This window comes from Pteropus alecto, unplaced genomic scaffold (assembly GCF_000325575.1).
Source record: "Pteropus alecto unplaced genomic scaffold, ASM32557v1 scaffold7, whole genome shotgun sequence".
Taxonomy (NCBI): domain Eukaryota; kingdom Metazoa; phylum Chordata; class Mammalia; order Chiroptera; family Pteropodidae; genus Pteropus; species Pteropus alecto.
Genome location: NW_006494614.1, coordinates 48,820,979 through 48,845,296, shown reverse-complemented (window position 1 = coordinate 48,845,296; position 24,318 = coordinate 48,820,979). Strand labels below are relative to the sequence as shown.

The following is a 24,318-nucleotide window of genomic DNA, read 5'->3' as shown; positions in this document are numbered from 1 at the left end:
CTTTGCCTCCTTTGTGACCCGCATTTTACCCACCTTCCTCAACAGCCACGACTCCATGTACCCTTTGACATCTGTTGGAGGAGGAAGATTTGCTGCCCCTGAGAAAGTGCTGCCAGAGGAAGCAGAGTCTCAGAAGGCAGTGTGCAGCAAGGAACCCAGAAGTGGTCTGAACCATAACACTGCCTTTGGAGTAAGTGTCCAGCCCCTAAGACACTGCTCTGAAGAAGGTGGCTTTCCCATGTAGTACTGCTTCTGGTCATACCCAGTCCATGGACATCCTTGGGGTGAAATCCAGGGCAAGGCACCCCAAGCTACTACTTTCTAGGGTGTGATGAGCAGTGCAGGCCTCAAAACTGCACATTATGATTCATCCCTAGAGTGAGTATGGTCTTGGGAGTCCCAGAGTCTTCCCCACTGGACAGGGGCCCTCAGAAAAAGTCAGGAAAGCCTGGGGACAGAGGCGCACACAGAAGATGGTCCAAAGAAGGGGCTTCCCATAGTTGTGCCCTGAAAGTAGGGAGCTTGTACACTAGGTCATGGGCAAGGCCACATCCCTTAGGTGATAAAGGCCTTTTCCCCCAGCAGTGGGGCCCAAGAGTCTCTGACAGCTGTCCCAGGCCACCAGGCCAACAGTACTTGAATGGAAGCTGTGACCACAACAAAAATAGTTGAAGAAATCGTAAATTACCACTGCCCTTTATCCCTCTCCATAAAAATTCTCTTTCTTCATCTTTTTGGTGCTTCTTAATTCAAGCAGCTTGACTTTAGAGAAAGTACAGGACCTATGAAGCCACTAATGTGCTATGTGACTTTATGCAAGTCACTCACCTCACTGAGCCACCTCCGTTTCTTCACCTGTGAAATGGGCATAACAGTAAAACATAACCCTACCTACCTCACAGGGCTGTTGTGAGGATCAAATGAAATAATGTTATGTAAGAATACTATATAAATCATTGTTATTATTTTATGTCTGCTTATAAGGGAAAAAACCCTGGCCTTGGAGCTAGACTAACCTGGGTTTGAATTCTGGCTTCATTACTTGCTGTGTAACCTTGAATAAGTCACTGGGCCTCTGTGATTTGTTTCCTCATCAGACAACAACCCCCTCTCCCACTGTCACACAACTTAAATGAAGTACATGTGAAAATTCCTAGCTAGGCCTGGCACACAGGAGCTCAATAAATGCTTGCTCTTTCAGGAAGTAATAGTGATGGACTGTTATGCAGGGGTCACCATGAGAGTACACGTTAACAAGCCCTTCCGGAGCACTTCATGTATGAGCCCTGAGAATGGAAACAGCCGCAAGTAAGTTCCATCTGAAAAAAAAGCCTAGAGGTTCACACGACCTGTTGTGGAAACTTGGGGAAAGAGCTTAATTCTCAGAAAGGGCTTAATGGATGGTGGAGCTGGGCCTTTAAGGGTAGGTTGAACTGTGAAGGAATAAGCTAAAGAGGGCACAGGCACAGGAAATAGCATGAGCAGCAGCCTAGGAGCCAGGCAGGAGAGGTGAGCCTTCACAGAGCCATAGCACAAGTGGAATGACAAGTGGTGAAACTCAGCACACTGTGGAGTGTGCATGCATCTCACTTAGTTGAGTACAGCTATCTGCTTAGCAGAACTGAGAATGAACACTGAGTGGTGGCAGGCAACACCATCCCAGGGGACTCATGAGTCAGAATGTAGACTGGGAGGCAAGGATGTGCTGCTGCATGTGAGCCCCTCATGGTCCTGAGCAAACCCTGATGGTGATCAGTGATCTCAACCAGACTCCATTTATTTAGCTTTTTTCATAGCTGAGAGCTTTGTCCCAAGTGAAGGGCAATTCCAGGCACACATGAGTTTGTCACCTTTCTATTTGCCCTAGGCATGGTCCCAGGCATTCAGAGGGATGGTCAGAAAGGGTGCTCGAGGGAACCCTAAGGCACCTTGATATGACCGCTTTGTGAGGACTGCCACCAAACAGGACCCCTGCAATGCTCGAAGGCCACCACTGGCCACCACCTCAGGCACTGCTCCCTGTAACCTCACACCCTCAGGACCACCTAAAGCTCTTTACCCATTTATGAAAGACAGGCATTGTGATCCTCTGTTTTGCCTTTGGGCCAGAGCTCCCTATGCAGAGGTGACCATGGTTCCCACTCTTGCCCATACAACAGTGGCCAACACAGCCCTGAGGGCCGGGATGTGGTCACATTGCTTTGTAAATGGCTATGTGGCCTAAAACACAGCATGTGTAACTGCCCCTTTGTTCACCAAACTTCCAGCTTTCTTATACAAATTACTTCTAAAATAGGCTACTGTGAATGGGAGCTTAGACAAGGTCAGCTTTGTCCAAGGTCAGCCTCTTGGCTCACAAGGCCAGAGGACCAGCCCATCCCTTTCCTGAACTGTGATCTCTTCACTGGGATTGCCCATGTCTGCCTGTGTGTCTGAGGGCTCTATGCTGATGAGGGTGGCTGGCAGGGAAATGAGGCCCCATGATTGTCTGAAGAGCAAAACAATCTTGATAACAGGCTCACCCAAGGGAGGGGCCCAGGCTTGTTTCCAGGCCCCATAGGGTCCTGGCTGTAGCAACTCTGTCTGCCCAGACAACCCAGTGACCTCAGTCTCCTTCAGAACCTTCAAGGCAGTGTAGCACCACACAGAGCTGAGGAGATAGTCTGGTAACATGCGCAGCCTAGTCTGGGGCTAGTCTTAGGAGGCCCTAAGGAGAAAAGTTGTCTTGGAAGCCGGAGGATCGCCGAGCAACCCATAGCACCTAGGACCCCACCTGATACAAAAGACAACAAAACGAGCTCTGTAGTAGTACTATCTTGCTATGACTTCTGAGCAAGAAATGCATGCCCACCCAGGTGTATCTGACTCTCACTGCCCTGTCTCCTGGTCCTACTTCCTGCCAACTTCCCTGGTCCTTTTACCCCAATATACAAGGCATTCAAAGCCTTCATCAACACTTCCCAGTTAGCTGGCAGCCCTAGAGTATTCTAACCTATTATGCCAGGTTCTTGCCCAAAGCCTAGGTTCCCTTTTACTGAGGTTTTGGGTAGAGGCCCAGTTGAGTCGTATTGGAAATACTTTAAGGATCCTGCCAGCTAAAGACAAAGGTTAATGTGTTGTGACATGGTACTTCCTCACCAACCCCAATTAGTTCACTTTATAAATCTAGTATTGGATTTGCTAAAAAAAAAAAAACACGCCCTTTTGTCTGGCACCTCATAGGTTATCAAGCACCTTTATATCCATGGTTTTCATTCACAGAACCACAAAATATGCCATGCCATCCCACATGTCTGGTGGGCTGCCCTTTACAACTTTGTCTTCATAGCAAACATCTGCTCATCCTTCAACAATGCGTGAGCCTTGCCTCCTTACCTCACCAAGCAGAGTTAGTCCCCCCGCTCTTTGTGTCACTCCATACTTGGGGATGTCATTTATCATACTGCAGTTGTTCACAAGCAGTGTTGTGCTGGTAAAAATTTAACAACCAACTGTCTAGGGGGAAAGCTCTGATTTGTAGCATTGTCCAGTTTCCATGGTATAAATACTCTCACCAAGTTCAAGCTACCAATGTGATGTCACTCATCATCCAGGAAGAGAGGAACACAGTGGGTTCCAGAGAGCCAGCGTGAACCAGCCCCAGCCACCTCCATGCCTCCCACTGAACTGTATGCTTGTGAGGGCAGAGGCTCTGTCTTGCTCTTTGTATCACCAGTGCCTTCCACACAGAAAGTGCTCAATACGTTTGAGGTGTTCAATATGTATATGCCACCTGTGAAGTAAGACATTTGTACCCCCATGATGTCCTCTCTTGCTCAAACTCCTTCCTGCTCAAAAATTTTGCTCAAACTTTTTCCTAAGGTACAAGAAAAAGTCCAAAGTTCCTAGCTCTTTAAAGACAGGCTTCAGCCTACTTTAAGAGCACAGATTCTGGAGTCAGACTACCTGGAATCAAATCCTGTCTTTCTCACTTCATGGCTGTGTGACCCTGGACAAGTTACTTAACCTCTCTGTTTCCTTATCTTGAAAGTGGAGATAATAGTACCCACCTCATAAGGTATTGCAAGGGTTTGATGAGGTAATACAGCTATAGCTTTTTGAACAGTGCCTTGAGTGTAGTAAATGCTATACTTATTACACTAATAATAATAATTACTATTATTACTATTTTCTGTTATCTTTTATTGCTGTCTTTCTTGCCTACTCCCTTAGTGCCCTGTACATAATCTACATGATTTGTATCTCCTGACCTTTTCCCAATCCACTCACAGTGCTCGGAGTGGCCTACTCTCTCCTCTCCAGTGACCCAAACCCCATCCATCCACAGTGGACACCCTTCTTATCCTCCACCACCCTTTCACTGAGCCCTTCCCTCCTCTTCCAGTGCCCATCTGCTTGGCATCTCCATGGGTCTGGCTGAGAATCAGATCACATCACATGTTCTGTTTATTCACATACTCTGTTAAAAACACCTGCCATATGCTAACCCCAGGGCTGGGCTCTGGGTAATCAAAGATGAAACCTGCACATTCCTTCCTCAGCAAGTGTGGGGGAAAGAAAGACAGATAAACGAATTCCAAAAGGAGGGAAGGTGGAAGTCTACTCCAGGTGGAGTGGACAACAAAGATGGTACAGCCAGCTTCAGCAATAACCTCTTACTATACACACCACTTTACAGATTACAAAGCATTTTTGCTGCCTTTTCCTCATTTAATTAACACAACGAGAAGCTCTAGGGGGCTTTATTTTTTAATAGATGAGGACAAAATTTTTTGCCTGTGACCACACCGCGTGTAAATACAATGCCTGGCATAGGCCTTTAGCTAATATTTATGAAACTGAATTAAATGTCATTTAATTTAAGTAGCCAAGTTGAGGCGAGAATCTGGTCTTAATCCTCCTTCAGTATTATTTCCACTCACCTACGAGCCTGAGAACACAAGCAGGTTTCCAAGTGCCAGGCCTCTGATCCAGGCTTGTCCACTGACGTTTCAGGTGACCTCAGGCTAATCATTTCACCATCCTGAGCCTGAAACCCTTAGCAAAATGCAGGAAGGTAGAGCTCAATTCTACCTGCTAGAAGTGTCTTCTAGCCAGAATTAGAAGGAAAAATGGGCTTCCTAGCCCCGGAAATGTGTAAGTAGAGACCAGAAAATCCCTTGATGGGGCTGTCATGGGGGCTTCAAGCATAGGACTGGCCCCATGTGTCTACTCCCAGCCTTTCATCTTGTGAACAAAATACTCAGTGATGGCATGGTCCTGGGATTCTTGTATTTTACAGTATGAAACACTGTGCTCTATTAAGTACTGCTGGAGCTTAAACGACCAGACAAAGTGGAGTCATTCAGATGGCATGTCACACTACTGACACTCCCGAGTGAAATCAGAAAGCTTTCATGAGGATGAGGCTCATTCCAGTGAAACATGGTGCCCCCCTCCGCCGTACCTCCTTAGAAGAGGAGGTAGGTCAGACAAGCTGAGCGCCCCCTCTACCCCACTCCACCCCCTGTTCATTCCTAAGCAGAGAGAGGGAGTCCCTCACTGGGCTGCTAAGAGAGAGAACTGCCACAACATGACATTGGCTATCTTTTGGCATAGAATCTGAGAATGTTGTGCTAGAAGGAAAGTTATGACTGACCATCAAAGGTAAAGAGGAAACAGACCTGGCTTTGAGTCAAGCAGACCCGGTCCAGATTTTGGCTCTGCCATGTGACCTCGGCAAGCACAGTCATCTTTCTCAATGATGTCATCTATAAAGAGGAGATTTAAAATACCTGCATTATCTGTAGTGGCTACGTGTAGAGCCAGAGGGAAGACAGAGTCATAGGGCGATTGTTTCATAAACTATATAAATGTCTAATCAATGTACTGTATAGTTGAAACTAATTAATAAAATTTTTTTTAAAACCACCTACATTACCTACTTCATATGAGATTATAAGGATTAAGTGAGAAAATGCACGGAGAACGCCTGGCTCCTTCCTCTTTGTTCTTTGTACTCCTTGCTCTCCATGCTGGACAGAACTCTCTCCTAAAGCAGGGACCACCTCTCATGCCCCTATGTCCCCTGCCTTATAAAAATAAGGTGTGAATCTTATCATTAAAATTCCAGTGCCAAGTAACAACATCACTGGCCAGGAACTATCAGGAGCATCACCTATATGTTCTCATTTCATCTTAATCTGAGAAGTCACTATCTTAACACTTTACTTTCAAGTAAAGATACTGAGGCCCACATAGATTAATTAGCCCAAAGGAATGAAGACAGAAAGTGCTAGAGCTATGATTTGAGACCAAGTCTATCTGATGCAGAAGTCCAGAGCCACAAAGGTGCACAACTCCAGGAGGCTCTATTCTCACAAGCTACTCTTTGGAGTTGGACATTCCCCAGTCCTTCAAGGCTCCCCTTTTTCCAACCTCCTCGTTTATCTAATCTAAGGATATAGATGTCATTTCCTAAGCCTCTTGTGGGGCAAGCACTGTTAGGTCTGGGGGCACAGACCTGAGCTTGTCCTCTTGGCTAGCATCGTCCATTGGGGAAGACAAGCAAGTAAATGAATATACAGAAAGATTACTGCTCTGTTAGAAGGGCAAAGGTGAGAGGGGTGAGGGAGAGCTGAGAGAACCAGGGACCACTTGGAAAGGAAACGGGACAATCAGAGATGCCTCACCAGGAAAGATATACCCTTATGATGGGTACTGCAAAATGAACAGAAGCTCTCTAGGCAGAAAGCAAGGAGGAAGGGGCATTCCAGCCTTAAAAGACATCATGTACAAATAATGAAAGCTAATATCGATTAAGTATTCTTTATGTATCAAACACGATACTGGGGCTGTACTTGCATTATCTCATTCAGTCTTCACAACAACCCTATCTGATAAGTACTATAACCAGTTTTACAGATTACAGAACTAAAGCTCAGAGAGGGTATGTAACTCGCTCAAAGATAAAAAGCTGGTAAGAGGCAGAACCAGGATTCTCACCCTGATCTGTTGTCTCAAAAAAGCCTGTGCTCTCACCACTACCATATTACCTTCATTGTTCAGAAGCCTAGAGTTGAGAGTTAATAGAACTTTACTGTCTCCTTAATAATTTTTCTGATTTTTTCCAACTGCGACTGATGGTGATCAACTCTTTTTCCAGTCTTTTCTCACTAGAGGGTGAGGGGAGTTTCATGTCCTGGCACAAGTGGACTCGTTTGGCAGTGAGATGGGGCAAGAGAGAATGTGCCCAGAGTTTGTTTACATTTGGAAGCTCCTAGGGCCTTATAAAATTTTCAGTATTGTTTGCTTTACCTGAAAGAAAATCCAGCAAACCAAAAAAAAACCATTTCCTCTCCAAAGGCCCCACCATTTTAAGAAAAAGGAAAGAATATCCATTTAGTGAATATGGTCCACATTGACTCACTGCCCTGCTGGCCAGAGGCCCCAGCTTGAATTTGGAGTGTTTAGTTCTGCTGTTTTTGAGGACTGGGTCAACAAAATACATCCCAGGATTGTTTGTCTATTTTTCCATGTTGCCTCATGACTCCCAGATAAGAGTTGCCAAAACTTATTCTCCCACAACTATTCTCAAAGAGGTCCTCTTCGGAGTGAGACATCAGACAGAATTAACAAAGGCTCAAATATGCATGAAGACTTTTCCAAACATTGCATGCACAGACAAGGTGGCTGGTATATGAGAGAGTAGAGCTGGGATTCAGGAATCTTGGGACCTGGCCTTGGCTCTTTCTCTTACTTTGCTATGTGGACAGGTCCCTCTGCCTCTCTGGATTTGTTTCCTTTTGTGTCAAACAGTGGGGTCAGTTACTCATACAACAAACACGAATGAAGGCCTTTCCACATATGGGCACTATACTGAGGGCTGGGGATACCGAGGCATAAAACATGGTCCCTGTTTCAGGACAGCTCTTTGTCCAGGGTTGGGAGCAACTAATAACCAAATTACAGAGAGGGGCTGCCTCCCTCCCTGGCTGGAGAGGCCGGTGGGGTCAAATTACAGAGAGGGGCTGCCTCCCTCCCTGGCTGGAGTGGGGTCAGAGATACGACATCTGGGCTGGATTTGAAAGGCCAAGTAGAGTTTGCTAGAGCCAGATATTAGAGAAATTCATTCCAGCAGAACCCAGGCTTGGTGACTGGAAAGAGCAAAGCCACCTCTAAAACAGAGGCACTGGGGGTTGGAGGCGGGGGCGCTAGGAATCGTTGAGGGTCTAGGCAGACAGCCTGGCTTCAAATCCTGGCTCTACTACTTGCTGGCTATGTGACCTCCAGCAAGGTACCTCACCCCTCTAAGTCTAATTTCCTCATCAGACAAATGGAGACAATAATTATACTTACCTGATAAGATTCTATAAGGATTAGATGAGTTAAAGCATGTAAAACATTTATACCAATGCCTGCCACCTGTTATACACTGAATGAATGATAATTATCAATACTGCTATTATCCTAACTAGTTAGCAAGGCTAGAGATGAGCTAGAGTCTAGGCTAAGGCAGTAGGCTAGGATGTACACCAGAATTGGACTATGAAGGGTTTCATGTGTTAGGTTCATTCAATTCAGTCACCACGTATTTCCTGTTTATCTGACGCTGGAGATACAGTGCTAAATCAGAGACATACCCTGCCTCTAAGGCACTGCCACAGAAAAGGGCAATACTGAGGGGAAGTAGCAGTGGAAGTTGAATGTAGTGGAAGCAAACCGTGCAGGTATGTGCCTTTCATCATCATGCAGCAACTACATAACAGAAAAGAGGCCTGCCCTGATGGAGCCTGCGTTCAAATGTGAACAGGCACCCCTTCTCATAATTCATTGTGGCGCAGGTGTCACCAGACTTGGGGAGTTAACAAGACTTTCCCTAGGACTCAGGGGTTGGCAAATAGAAATAAACATTGAGAACAACATGAGCTATATCATCGTCAGAAGGTCAGGTCTTCTTAGGGAACACCCTATGGGAGGCATCACACTGTGTGTGCATCAGAGGCCATTTTCCAATCCCATCGAAAAGTCCTAATCAGCCTATATAGACTGCTCCCAGACCTGACCCCTAGAAAAAGACCTAGAGAGACAGCTGGTCTTTCACTTGCCCATCTCAGGCTTACCACATTGGTTTTCTCTCTTATAACTGTTCTCTCACAATTATAAAAAAAAAAAAAAAAAATTATTACCCCTTAAAGGAGAGACTTATCCTCCCACAAGGACATGACCTTACCCTCTGGTCTCAGGATATTCAGTCCCTTAGGAAAACAGATGATAAACTGATTGTAGCAGAGGCTGCAGGTTGTCCTTCAGTATCCATTTCCCCCAACTTCTTTCTGTAATAGAACTCATGAATTTCAGCCAGGCACTTAGCCTCCCAGAAAAAAACCATATTTCCCAGCCTCCCTTGCAGCTAGGTATGGCCATATGACTAACATCTGACCAACAGGATGTGAGGAGAAGTGGATGGGAAACTTCTTGGACGAAGCCCTAAAGTAAGGGTTGTCCTGTCGGCCCGTCCTGCTTTCTGATGGCTGGTATGGCAGACAAGTGGCAGCAGCTATCATTATAAACCATGATGTGAAGGCCACATGCTGAAGATGGTGGAGATACTAAAAAGTGAAGGAACCTGGGCCACTGACATCATGGAGTGCTGTCTGGCCCTGGACTGACTACTTCTATACTTTTATGAGAGAGACAAAATAAATGTCAACCTTGTTTAATCCACTGTTAATTTTCACTTGTAGCCAAACCTCATCAAAATACCTTATCCATACAAGGGAAACTCACATATAAGAGCAGGGGGATTATTTCATTAAACCAAGCCAAACCACGTGTCAAGAGCCCCTTTATAAAACTGGCTGGTTGCCCTGAGCCTGGGGTCCAGTGAGTCTAGATGGAGCTTTGATACTCCAACTTTCCCCTTACCCCTGGGTTGGCTCAGTTTCCCTACCAGGGGCCAAAACTCTGTCCTGAACTCCAGCTTCCTTGCCTGGGTTCAGAAAATTGTCCAGCTCTCTCAGTCCTTCTGTCTACATTCTGGCCCCTGGACCCATCCTATAGGTCGAGGCTCTGCTTTGTAAGGACAACTTCCCTTTCCTGTCACCTGCTAGGGTAGAGGCTCCGCAAGTGAGACGTTTTCAATATGTATTAGGGAAGCTCTTTGATATGCCTCCTTGAAATGGTGCCTAAGGAGTCCAAGCTCTTCTGGCAAATCCAACATTATGTAGTTACAGCCTATGTTGCCTACATTTTCCCATATATTAAATAGGTGGATAACTGGAAATCTCAAATTAGTCCTCATCTGTCCCCTAGCTTATATTCAGGATTTATATAATTATTGTGTTCATCTGATGGAGGAAGACTCCCACTCTTCCCATGATCTCTGGTGTGGCCTGGATCCATCTGAGAACTTTCAGATTCATGAACTTCATGGTAAGGGGCATAAGATGCCGAGGGCTCATGGAAGAAGGTGCAATAACAAAGGGGCTAGGGCAGAGGTAGCATTGGCGAGCTCTAGCCTTGATGCTCCTCATGAGATGTGGGTTGTCATGGCAATGAAGGGCTAGGAGTTGGACATTGAGAGAAAATTGTGTCATGTTGCAATGCAAGATGGGATATTTGAGACACAAACAGTTTGATCAAAACATAAATCACTGACCTCAGTGGGAGATGTCCAGAGCTTGCTTCTATGTCATTAAGTATCATGATCCCAGTATATATGGTACTTCCTCATATTATCCTCAAGACCCCAAGGGGTCATGTCTTCTCAAAAGGGGCTTTTAACAAGGGAAACCACAGTTCAATGCAAGATGGGATATTTGAGACACAAACAGTTTGATCAAAACATAAATCACTGACCTCAGTGGGAGATGTCCAGAGCTTGCTTCTATGTCATTAAGTATCATGATCCCAGTATATATGGTACTTCCTCATATTATCCTCAAGACCCCAAGGGGTCATGTCTTCTCAAAAGGGGCTTTTAACAAGGGAAACCATTTCTACTGCAGAGACTCCTGCAACTGTGACCAGTCCCATGCTCTAATTTGTACCCCAGATGCCAGTGCCACTGTAGGTCCCATTCAAGCGAGGATTATTGGGCATGTTCCACAGAAGAATTGTCCCCTGCACTCTGCCCTCCTCTCCATGTTGGTCTACCACTGAGGCCTCTGCATGTCTCCTGGTCAGGCCCAGGAAGCTGTAAGAGAGCTTTACATATGCACTTCATTTCTCTTCATTCCAATGTGCCAAATCTTCCCAGTTCTTTAAGATCTAGCTCAAACGGCCCCTCCTCTAGGAAGCTTTCCTTAGTCTCCCCGTCCTAGCTCCTATTGTTATTAATAACAACAACAGTAATAATAACGATTAAACCCTTACAAAGAGCCAGGCATCATGTTGTTATTTACAAACATAATCATTTAATTTAATCCTCACCTGAAATAAGTGTTATTATCTCCATTCCATAGATGAGGAAACTGAGGCTGAGAGAGGTGAAGTACCTTGCCCAAGGTCAGAGAGCTGGCAAGTGAATGAGTCAGGATTTGAGCTCAGCTGTTGCCAGTAACCACTGCACACTGCACTGTCCCAAGAAAGTGAGCACTTCTTGGAACTGCTCTGGATCTTTAGCTGAGATCTCTTAGAATGGTATAATTTCCTGATCCACTCCAGCTCTAGCAGCCTAGGGTCCTGGGATCATCAGAGAGAGTAGTGAAGGGGACACGGGGCCTTCTTGGTGGCTCTCTAGGATGCAGCGCCAGGGCCTCTGTTGCCGAGTTCGTTTCTAAAAGTGTCCTCCCCCCACTCAGCTCTTTACCCAGAGTGCAGCTTTAGAATTCCTGGACTCAGCTTGTGAATATTGATTGTTTGCAGGAGCAAGTCAGCAATTTGTGGTTTCCCGACAATGGCTCTCTGTTCTATTATAGAACTGGGCTTGTTTTCATTTCCATCAGCCAAGGAACAGGCCTGGGAGTCTGGCCTACCCTTCTGCCTGGTGACCCCAAAGCTATTCTGCAGTCAGATCAACTGCCCCAACCCTTCAGAAAGGAGAACCCAGAAGAGAGAAAGCCCAGCGCTGCTATCAGAAAGATAAAACCCAAATAAAACTGTAGCTCTTGCTCAGAAAAGGAATTGTTATAATGCCTGTTTTCTTAAATGTGCATTTTGGTACATTAAAGGAAGAAAAGTAGGTTTAAATCCAGGCTGGCAATGTTGTAAGGGGGTAGAGAAACAAGCATCTTCACATATTATTGGGGTGTAAACTAATGTGATCTCTTTTGAAGAACAAGCTGGTACTATTTATTGACATTTCAAATGTGCAAACCCTTTAATGCAGCACTTCCAGTTCTAAAAATTCATCTTGTAGATATTCTTGTACATTATGCAGATATATATACATATTATTTTTAATAGCAAAAAATGTTAGCAATCTAAATGACTATCAGTTGGGGATTTATTAAATAAATTATTGTTTAACCACATAATGGAACATTTTGCAACCATTTTTTAAAAGTAGATTTGCATATGCTAAAATGGAACATTCTCCAAAGAGTACTTTTACATTAAAACAAGATTGGGAAGGGCTGGGAGTGGCATGTAAAAAAAGAGTGTGTGTATGCACATATAGAACAAAATTCTGGAAAGATAGTAGGAAATTATCAATAATGATTACTTCTGAGTAAAAGGCCTGGAGTAGGAGCTAACTTTTTAAACTTGACTATCTGTTTGAACTGGTTTGATTTTTTCCCCCCTTGGCATTTATATTACTTTTATTTTACAAGTACCTAGGTTGGAAAAAATATTCTTATCCAAACCAAACTCTGCTCTTCTAAACTGTTGCAAAGGCCTCCTGACTGAGCTGCTACTGTGTCAAGCATTACGCTCTGCCTTATGCAAAGTTCTGCTTCACATATACTTTCATGTATGAGGTAAGTAAGGATCAGTATCTCAATTTTATGGCTGAGGAAATGAAGACTTAAAAAAATTAAGTAACTTCCTATGATGGTTCATTTTATATGCCAACTTGGCTAGACTACAGGACCCAGTTATCCAACTAAATACTACATCAAATCTAAGTGCTGTCGATGTATTTTGTGGATGTGGTTAACATCTATAATCTGACTTTATGATAAAAGAGATTATCCTCAATAATCTGGATAGGCCTCTTCTGATCAGTTAAAAAGGCCCTAAGAGCAAACCTGAGGTTTCCTGGAGAAGGAAGAAGTTCACCTATAGACTGCTCCTTCAGCTACCACCTGAGAGTACTCAGCCTGCTGGCCTACCCTATGGATTCCAGACTTGCCTAGCCAGTCCCCATAATCCCAAAAGCCAATTCCTTGCAATAAATCAATACCTATCTCTCTCATTCCTTGCCCACTCTCTTCCTTTCTTCCTCTTTTTCTCTCTCCCCCACACCCTCCTTTCCTCTCTCCATATATATATTCTCCTACAGGTTCTGTTTCTCTGATAGGATCCTGACTTATACATTTCCTAAAATCACAAGGCTAATAAATTACAGGGATGGGGTTCAAATTTAGGTCCATCTGGCTTCGAAGTATTTGTCTCTCCACCAGATGTCAGAGTGAGATTGATGAAACACAAATTGGTTCATGTCACCAGCCCATGTTAATCCTTTTATTGAACCCATCACCTACAGAATTTAAAAGAAAAAATTCCTAGCATGGCTGTGTTTGCCAAATCTCTTATAATTGCAAGTAAGAGAAGATGCAACTCAAACTGGCTTAAGAAAATTTGAGGAGATACATGGATTTATTGCCTCATGTACTACAGACATTAAGAGGAAGTACTGGTCTCACCAAGACAAGTTTCTCTCTCTCTATCTCTCAGCGCTTTCCTTTTTTTTTTTTTTTTAAATTCATGACCCCTTTCTTGGTCATGCTGTCCCCTTATGGTGGCAAAATGGCTGCTGTAGCTCCAGCCTGCACACTCCTAGGTCAAGTCTTCAGGAAAGGGGAAAATTATTCTTCCCATATCTTAAGTATAAATTATAAGAACAATTAAATTTAGGGGGCTCTGGTCAGTCTGATGTGGACATACGTCACTGTTAGCAGTGTTGTGCCAAGCATCCATTGGTCTGGGTCTGGACTGTGTGTGGGGGTGAGGCTGGCCCTGACCAACCAACATGGACTGAGAATAAGGTGGAGTAAATTCCTGAATGAAAATCAAGGGTTGTTACTGGAAGTAAGTGAATAAAGGCTAAGCAATCCAAAACGTCCACCTCAGTGACATCCAAGGTTGGACATCGCCTGGCCTTTACTCCACTCTTTCTCCCACCCCGTACAATTTATGCTTCGGTTTTACCCAGACATTTGCCATTTTTTGAACATACCCAAACTCTCCTTCCTCTATGCCTTTCTCCTGTATTCTCTCTGCCTCGAATGCCATTCCTTCCCATCCTCCATCCTAAAAATGATTACTTTTTCTTTAAGACCATCTCAAACTACAACTTCATCAGAAAACCTTAGTGAATACCTCCAGATGAATTACTCTCACTCTTCTTTGTTTTTATAGAGATATTTTTATTTCTATATGGGAGTATTTAGCACATTCCTCCTAATATTATGTTGATTTAGGCACCTGACTAGTTTCTCCTAGTCTGTGAGTTCCTTGAGGACAAGGATAATAAATTACCTTCGCAACCCACACAGCACCTATAAGAGTGTCTTGAATATATTTATTTGTTTGAGCAAATTTTTATGAGGCATCTATTTTATGTTGGGTATTGGCAGAAACACTGAAAACACAAATGGACCGCATTTGCTTTTGTCTTGAATGGAATGGCAAAATTCCTTTAGGAGCCACTTAGGTAACCCTGATAGTAGTATGTGACAGTAATGAATCCAGAATTTGAACATAGTGTGACACTGCTTTGTACAATCTTAACTGTGCAATACCGTCTTGCAATGGTTAGAGTATAAGATATGGCATCCCACAAACCTGGGTTCAAATCTTGACTCTGCCAATTCCTAGAGTATGATCTTAAGCAATTTATTCATCTCTCTAAAATTGAAATGTTCTCCATTTATAAAGTAGGCATAATATTTCCATCTACCTCATAAGACTATTGTGAGAATTAAATGAATTAATCCATGTAAAACATTTAGCACAGTGCCTGCCACAAAGTGCTAGGTAAACGTTTCTATTATTACATTTTCCAGGAAAGTCAAGATTCTTGGGATGGTTTGGAAGCAGAAAGTTAAAAAGAGATAGCATAAAATAAGACTTAGGTTTTCGGTGGGGAGAAGAGAGAAGAGGGAGAGGGAAGTTAAGTAATAGAGCAACGGATGAGGATTCTGAGGGGAAAAAGTCAGCCAATGAGAAATTCTGGGAGATGGAGCTGGCCAATTAATAATAACTGTTACATAGTACCAGGCAATTCTAAGTGTTTTCCATATAGTAACTCAATTGTCAAAACAATACTGTGAGATATTATACTTTTCCTCATTTCACAGATAAAAAAATTGAGTCACAGAGGAAATAAATCACTTGCCAAAGCCCACCACCTGATTTTCAAGTCTTTGTTCTTAATCACTATGCAGTACCATGGAGGGTAATTTGGGGAAGTGAAAATATTCAGGATTCAAGGAAATCATTCAAAATGGGGACCAAGATTTCTGCAGAAAGATGTCCCATCATAGTATTAATTATTGAACATCCACTATGTGCCAAGTGCTACTTTTAGTGTTCATATATATCATATAATCCTCACAAAAACCCTGTGAAATAAGAACTGTCATCCCCATTTTCAGATGATTAATTTGAAGTTAAGTAATTTACTCAGTGCTACACCTCTAATTAGCAGAACTCAAGTACATCTGTCTCCAAAAGCCACATTCTTGCCTTTACACCAAAATTTACAAACATCTTAATACCCGATAATAGAAAAATTGAGTAAATTTTGCTATAGCTACTTGCTCTACAAATTAAGCTACTTAAAATTAGGATTATAAAGAGATTTTAATAGCATGGGAATTTTTCTCATGTTAAGCAAATATTTAGGTGAATAGGTAAAATTGCATATACTAGAGTGAGCTTAACTAGGTTAAAATATGCAGGGAAAAAAAAAAGATTGGAAGGAAATACTCCATATGCCTCTGGGTAGTAGAATTATAGGTGATAACTTTTCCATGTCTTTACACTTTTCTGTACTGTATACATTTTCTACAGTTAGCATGTAATATTTTTATAATCAGAAAATAATTAAGGAAAAAAATTTAAATTAAGCTCTGTTTTATTAATGAGCCCTTCTCAGTATGACAATGGTGGCAAAGCTGCAAAAGAGATTAGATGTACAGCCTTAATCATCTCCTATGTCAATGTCAGAGTCCTAATAGAAAAAGAATAAAATCCTAATATCTGAGATGGGGACATTTTGGCAGAGAAACCTTAGAATCTTGAACTCTCAGATTCTCCCAATTCTCTGTTCCAGCAGCAGCATCCCCTTCCTTCTTGCCAGAAGATGCTACAAAAGCCCAAACTTAGGCAGGTACTTGATGACACCTGTCCTCCTCAATATCTGACTCTTTCGTCACCCCATCTGTTGCCAGGGTCAGTTATCAGCCTGGATTGGAAAAAATAGTCCCTGCTCTGAGAGGAGATGTCTTACACACTGAAGGTACTGTAGGCTCTCGTGGATACGTACTGGAAGGAATCAGAGGAACATGTATAAGAATGGCTCTTGAAGGTATTAGACTTAGGGGGATGAAATATAAGGTTGAATAGGGGATTGTTGTATATGAAGTGCGAGTTGACAGTGATTATACCAGGGGACCCAAAACGCCAAGGGTCCCCAACCCCTGGACCTCAGACCAGTACCGGTCCATGGCCTGTTAGGAACCAGGCCGCACAACAGGAGGTGAGTGGCGGGTGAGCAAGCGAAACTTTGTATTTGCAGCCGCTTTCCAGCACTAGCATCACCACCTCAGCTCTACCTCAGATCATCAGGCATTAGATTCTCATAGGAGCACCAGTGTCTGGTGCCAAAAAGGTTGGGGACCACAGCAAAACACCATTATGATCCTCTGGTTATAGTGGGGGATTATGGAAGCCAACAGATAAAAGGACTTCTAGGCCAAATCCATTTCACAATGGTGAAATGCATTCACAGACTACTCTGTGGTTAATCTCTCAGTTTCTGAGAGCAGAGATTGGTAGAGATATATTTAGCAGATAATCAGAATCTTAGCATTGGTTTCCTGATCTGAGAAGTTAAGAGCCTTTATAGTGGAAAAGGCCAAGTGTGGAAGCCCTTGATATTTCTCAGCCCACCTACTGCCCCCTTGAGGCCAAGAGAGTAAATTAGAAGCGATACTAAGAAGGAATTGCAGAGGTTAGCACCATCATAAAAGACCTGACGGATGCAGAAGTGTTCATTCTCATTATATCCCCATTCGAATCACCTCTCTGGCCTCTGCAAAAAGCAGATAGACTCTAGCAGATGATGGTGGACTATTACAAACTTAACGAAATTGTCATCTTAATTATTTCTACCATACTGAATGTGGTATCTTTCCTGCAACACAGGCTCTGGCCCTTGAAATGTGAGTACTGATCTAACAAAAATGCTCTTCTCAATCCCCATTAGTAAAGAGGATGAAAACCAGTTCACTTCATCTGGAAAGGATAATCGTTCACATTCACTGTCTTGCTCCAAGTCTAGGTCAACTCCCTTGCTCCGTCACAGAGATGTCTACAGACCCCTTGATCCTCTACTTATTCTAGAGAACATCAACACTGGTCCACTAGCATGATAACCTCATGCTAGTGGTCCTGGTGAGCAGGAAAAAGAAAGTTTCTTAAATGCCCCCAGTATGATGTAAGTGTTCCATAGCATGAGAAATAAACTCCGTGGAGATTCATGGGCTTGTCATAATGGAGAAGTTTTTAGTGGTTCGATGGTCCAGAGTATGTAGAACATCCCATCTAAGGTAAAGGACAAGTTTTTGCACTGGTGCTTCTACCACCAAGAAAGAGCCACAATGCTTGGTGGATTTTGGAGGCAGCATACACTAGATGACAAATGCTGCTCTGGGCCATTTATCTAGTGACTTGAAAGGCTGCTAGTTTTGTTACAGGCACAGGCAAAAGAGAGTTCTGCAGCAGGTTCAGCACGTTTAATCTGCAGTGAAAATTACCTTAACACTTGGGCATATGACCTAAAAGATCTGTGGGGTGTAAGGATGCTGTGTGGCATCTCTGGAAAACTCTCCAAGGAGAGTTGTAGCTTTAGCATTCTGGAGCAAGACCATGTCTTCTAACTCAGGGAGCAACTCATCATTTGAAAAACAAATCTTGGCATACTACAGAGTCCTAGTAGAGAGTAACTGCTTGACCTTGGGATACCATGGGTGGTAAGCTAAACAGTCGACCCCCAAAAGATATTCATGTCCTAATCCCTTGAACCTATGAATGCTACCTTACATGGCAAAAAGGACTTTGCAGATGTGACTAAATTATGAATCTCGAGATGGGGAGATTTTCATAGATTATTCAGGTGGGCCCTAAATGCAATCACATGCATCCTTATGAGAGCGAAGCAGAGGGAGATTTGATAAAGAAGAAGGGGACAAGGCAATGCGACCATGAAGACAGGGATTGAAGTAATACACCCACAAACCAAGGAATGCTGGCAGGGAACAGATTCTCCCCTCGAGCCTCCAGATAGAGTATATTCCCGACCGACATCTTGATTTCAGCCCAGTGATACTGATTTTGAACTTCTGGCCTCCAAAATTATGAAGATAATACATTTCCACTGTTTTAAGCCACAGTTTTAAGTTCATGGTAATTTATTACAGCAAGCACAGGAAACTAACACACCAAGTTACTGTACATGGTGTAGCTACCCATCATAATTGAGTATTATCAGATCCACCAAGCCATAAGGATTGCAGCAATGCATCGCAGGACAGAAATGGTATATATGGTATTGGGCCCAAGAGGATCCAGAGAGCACAATTACAATAGACCCAGACTCCCACGTCACCTATTTCTGTTGTACTCACACCTCTTCCTCAACTCATGCCCATAGCCTGAGAGAGAGGGAATTGGCCCATATCACCAACTGACAGAGAAGGGAAAAAACTCAAACCTACTTCACAGATGGGTTTGTGCAATTTGTTAGTACTAATCAAAACTAGACAGCTACTTCATGACTGATAGACGGCTGTAAAAGACAGTGGTTAAGGGAATCCTCTCAATGGGCAGAACTACAACCAGTACTCTTGGCTGATCATTTAGTGAGGAGAGAAAAGTGACATGAGGTACAGTTCTACATGGTCTCCTGGGTGATGGTGAATGGCTCGAAGTGGGTGGTCAGAGACCTGAAAGAAACAATATTGGAAGATTAGACTAAGGAAATCTGGGCAAGAGTCAAGAACCTGTGGAAGTTAGCATATAGGGCTTTGTATTCCAAGTAATGCCCACAAAAGAGCATTCTCCATAGAGAAAGTGTTTAACCACCAGGAAAGAGGGTGATTCATCCTGTGCCTATAAGTCAGCCTCTCTCCTCAGCTACCTCAGTGCTAGCACAATGGGCCCATAAGCTGAGTGGCTATGATGGCAAAGATGGAGGCTACACATGGGCTCAACAAGATGGGCTACCTCTTATCAAAGATAATCTAGTTATTGCCTTTGCTGAATGCCTAAAAAGCCAGCAGCAGAGCTCCGATGCTGAGCTCCCAGCATAACACCAATCCTCAAGGAAAACAAACAGCCTCTCGGTTGATTATATTGGACCCCTTCAGTCCTGGAGGGAGCAGTGAAATGATGCCTACCCTGGATGACTTTGCCTTTCCAGCCCTCAGTGCCAATACCGGGACCACCATCTGAGAATTTCCAAGGTGCCTGAGCCCACACAGCATTGACTCAGAACAAGGGACCTACTTTCAGAAAAGGAGGTGCAGATTATAGGACTACTGATCATACTATATACTTAATCACCCAAAAAGATTATTACCAGAATGGTGAAATATTTTAGTGAAGCTCAGTTAAGTGACAGCTCGGGAACAAAGCCAATGGTAATGATGAATAGACAGTTATAGCAACTATGGTCTGTCCTAGTCCACCCCACCCCGCCAGCAAGCAGATCCAGACCATACGAAGTGCTGCCTGAGAGTAAGGAAAACCTGGACTGATGGTAAAGAAAAGTGATGATGAATATCAATTACAATTTTGGGACTACCTGCAGCTGCAGGAATCGTTATCTTGTTTCACTAATTCTCTTGAATTAAATGTTTGCAGAGATAGCAGCCAGCAGCCACACTGAAGAGGACTCTGCGATTAACTGGACTTAGAGGAAAGAGGGGGCATAAGTGGGCCCGAATGGTGCAAGGGAGATGTATAGATGTGCATGGGAACAAAACCAACTCCATGTGTCCCGGATTTCATTTCATCTAAATTTCATACTGTGACCTTTGACTAACCTCACTGTCCTTAACAAGCATATCAAAGCCTTCTAATTGATGATTATCTGTGTTCCTTAAAATGTAGCCATAAATATTTTTGTTAGTTAGTAACAAAATGGCATAGCAACTGAGATAAATATCAAACTGGTAATAGTATTGACTATAAACAATCATCTATCACAAGACCACCAGGAGGAATGCCCTCGGGTTACTACTGTATTGTTTATTCCTTTGGCTTGTCAATCATTAGCACCTGAGTTATACTATAAAAAGAGTCAGGAATCTGAAGAAGATAACAACCTGCACAGAATTGCTGGATCATCTGTTCCTCTCCAACCCAATCTTCCCATAAGTAAATTACCTTATAATAAATTCTGTTATATTCTATGAAGTTGCCTGCTTCGTTTGTTGGTCTTAAGATACCTCTGCTCGTTACAGTGGCCATTATACCTTTGCCCCACAATGGACAGGAGAACTATATCAAATACTTTCTGTGTCCCACTTCAAATCCTGTTAGCCTCATTTCTTATTCCAGCCATTGTGCATAATGTCTACCTTCATGCAGATGCAACGTCACAGTGCCTGGCAACAGGATGACACATGCCTCTCATTTCCAGCCTCCCCAGCCTCTCTAAGCAGCCACAATGAATGACTTTGAGAGTCCACCTAACCCTCATTTACATGAAACCTAAATCTTCCCTAGGACCACTCTTGACCGGCAGGAGACAGAGCTGATAGATAAACATTTTTCCTTTTCTTCTCCAGAGTAAGAAAGTCCTTAAATGCATTTATGATCATATAGCTTCTCAGAAGTTCTTACATATTTGAGCAACCAGTTGCCCTTAATGGTAGCAAACTCAAAATCTTATCCTTGTATTTTTTCTCTCACTCCTGCTTCCTGTGATCACCATGTCAAATTAAACTACTAGCATATATTGTCTCAGGCTCTGCTTTCAGAATTTAGGCTCAGAAAAATGTTTTAAGGCTTTAATCAGAAGTGGGAGGCTATTCTGGACTTCTGCCTTTGGTGGTTGGGGGTTGAAGTCAAATGTTTTTTTTCCATTGTGCTCCAAGATTAAATACTGCTATTGTTCATAAAAATGGCATCTATATTTTCTTCCAATGAAATAGGGTCACCTGGTGATAATCAGGAGTACTTTTGCTCTTAGAATAGTTCGCTTTCATCTTTCTCCTGGTTGATATCCAGGGTCTATATAATGTTGATATTTGTATGATCTTCTGATGTGGATAAGGAGAGGAATCCAAACATTGAGATGCTCAGAGAAGCATGGTCTGTGCACCACAAAGTTTGGTGCACTCATGAAGACAAGGTAGGAGGAAACGATGAAAGATAAATGGGCCATGCAAGCTCATGGAGGTCCAACATAGCAGGCCTGACAAGCTCAGTGACCAAAAGTAACCACACAGGATGGTCTGGTCACAAGTTCCTAACTAGGCAGGTCACTGCGAGCAGTCAGGTCCCAGGTCCCTTAACAAAGGTCAGTCTTTACCTTAAGCGAGCTCTGTCCACTGTTCTTATGCATCTAGGATAACACATCTTTGAAATGTCTGAGTAATTTGCTTTTCCTACCCCTCGAAGGTACAACTGTTGGCACCAGAGCACAAGACCACCAGAGCATGAGACCATAGAACCCCTCATTGTTATCTTGTTCCCCACATACCATCTCTATGTGCTATAAATGCTATTAACTATCCTGTACCCACCAATGTAAAAGAAATATATGTTTCTCCATTTTGTCTTTTATCCAAACCTTGAGACTTCCCCCACTTTGAGTTCTCCCGCCTCCTTAATCTACCACCAATGGATTTCATGCACTTTCCTTAGGTTTCCCCTTTTGATTCTAAAATATAAAATAAGCTGCAAAACTGCCATTTTCCAGAGCATTTTCTCAATCCATTGCATATGTTGTCAGTTTGGCTCTAATAAACTCAAAAATTCTCTACAGGGTTGCATGTTTCTTATGTCAACAAGACTCCATGGCAAACACTTTCAAGTCAAGGGCAAAGGTCTTAGGGCCTAATAGGGGAAGAGATTGTTTTATCTTCCTTACATAATCCTTCTTCAGAGTATCAAATTGGGAATTTGAGAAAGAAGTATTATAGTAATTAGGAATGCAGATGCTGGCATGTCTGACGGACTGGTCTGAAACCCAGCTCCATCACTCATCAACTGTGGATACCTAAACGAGTTCCTAACTTGTCCAACTCTGCCTGTTCATAATGTTTACATGTGCAAGATGCCTTACATGTCACATTTAGCTCGATGTTTGACGTAGGTAAGTATATGTTAATAACTGAATAACTGTTATTATTCATATTCTAGTTCATATGGAGCTGGGCACCAACCAAAAATGTAAGATTCTGTAGGTTATACCTATTTTTGCCTTCTTTTACCAGAACCCCTAAGAGCAAAGATTACTGAAATAGGTGCTGTCGCACCAGTATCAAAATATATTATAGGAAAAGAGACATTGAAAAACTCTTTGGCACTCAAACTAAAATATTAGTCACTAGCATAGGGGCTTAGTGATATCAATGAGCTAGGAATGAATGAAAACTAATCAGTCAGTTCTTGCCTCTGAAGACTCATGATGGGTAGCTCAAGTTTTAAGGCCTCAAAGAGTGAAAGAGCAGCTAAAACTGAAGTCTTGCCAAGAATACTACATGGGGTCTCCATTTTCTTCAAAAATCCTTCAGAAAGTTTCAAGAAATTCCAGAGACAATAAACCTGATTAAGGAAGCAAGTCCGTGCCTGCAGACACGCATGCCAGTGTGCTGGCTGGAAAATTACTGCTTGGCTATCGCCCATGGGAACATAGGTTATCACCCATGGGAACATAACATTCTAACAATAAGCTTTCTGCTTCTGTACCCCCACTTGTACAACCTACCTGTGGGTTGACAGTTAGTAAATAGAAGAAAAATAGACTTTTGTGTTAAGACAGAATGAGGAATGGGATTTAGGGCTTAAAAACCCTGGGGTTTTTTGGGGGCTGCTTAATTTGGGGTCCACAAACCCCTGGCAGGCACAGCTGGCTGAATAAAGAGCGTGTTTCCTATAACTCACTAATTTCTGGTGGTCTATGTGCCTTTCGGGGGCTGGCAGCTACAACATTAGGAGGCCCCAGCGAGATCTCAGGGAGTGGCCCTGGGATCTAAGACCAGACAGGCCTCTGAAGCGGTTGCTGTCCCTGTTGCAGATTCAAAGGGGTGGCCAACCTGAGACGTTCCAGGGCCCTTGAATGCCGTGACAGGGTCAGCACAATCATCAAGGACACAACCTTTAGGACATACTCTTTGTTCCTGGTCCCGATGAGAATCTCCGAGGCCTCGACGTCTGGATAAAAGGTACCTTTCTGTTCCTGTTTCTGTTGACCGGTCACCAGGGATCTATGGACGGGTCGCAGTCATATCTCCCAGACTGTGGCCAGGCCACAGGACGCCTCCTCCTGTGCCCTGTTGTCGGATTCTGTTTGTCTTTGGTCTTGTCTAGGTTGTAGGTGGCAAACTTCTCTGGGTCCACCTACACCCCAGTAATTGTTCTTGTCTGAGTGTCTGTTTTGTGTTTTCTGCGCAAGCAATGGCGGGAAGCCAGAGTTCACAGAAGACATCTTTGGGGTGTCTCCTGTGACGTTTCAAAGAAGGATTTGTAGAGGGAGCTGACTATGGCATAAAGTTTTCTCCAGGCCAGACTAAAAGCATTGTGTAAAGTTGAGTGGCTGTCTTTTGCTGTAAATTGGTCTCCGGAGGGTTCTTTTGACAGGGGTTTAGTGAGGAATGTTTGGAAGATTGTCACGGGAGACCCGGGACATCCCGATCCGTTTCCCAACATCAATCAATGGTTAAACCTTGTTCAGACACCCCCTCCTTGGTTCCGCCGGCATGCCCTTTCTCTAGG

General features: G+C 43.4%; 1 protein-coding gene across 2 annotated transcripts in view; it reads right to left on the bottom strand.

Moving 5' to 3' along the window:
* USP35 (ubiquitin specific peptidase 35) overlaps positions 1–24,318 on the bottom strand; it is a 72,222-nt gene that overhangs the window by 38,663 nt on the left and 9,241 nt on the right. The window lies entirely within an intron of this gene.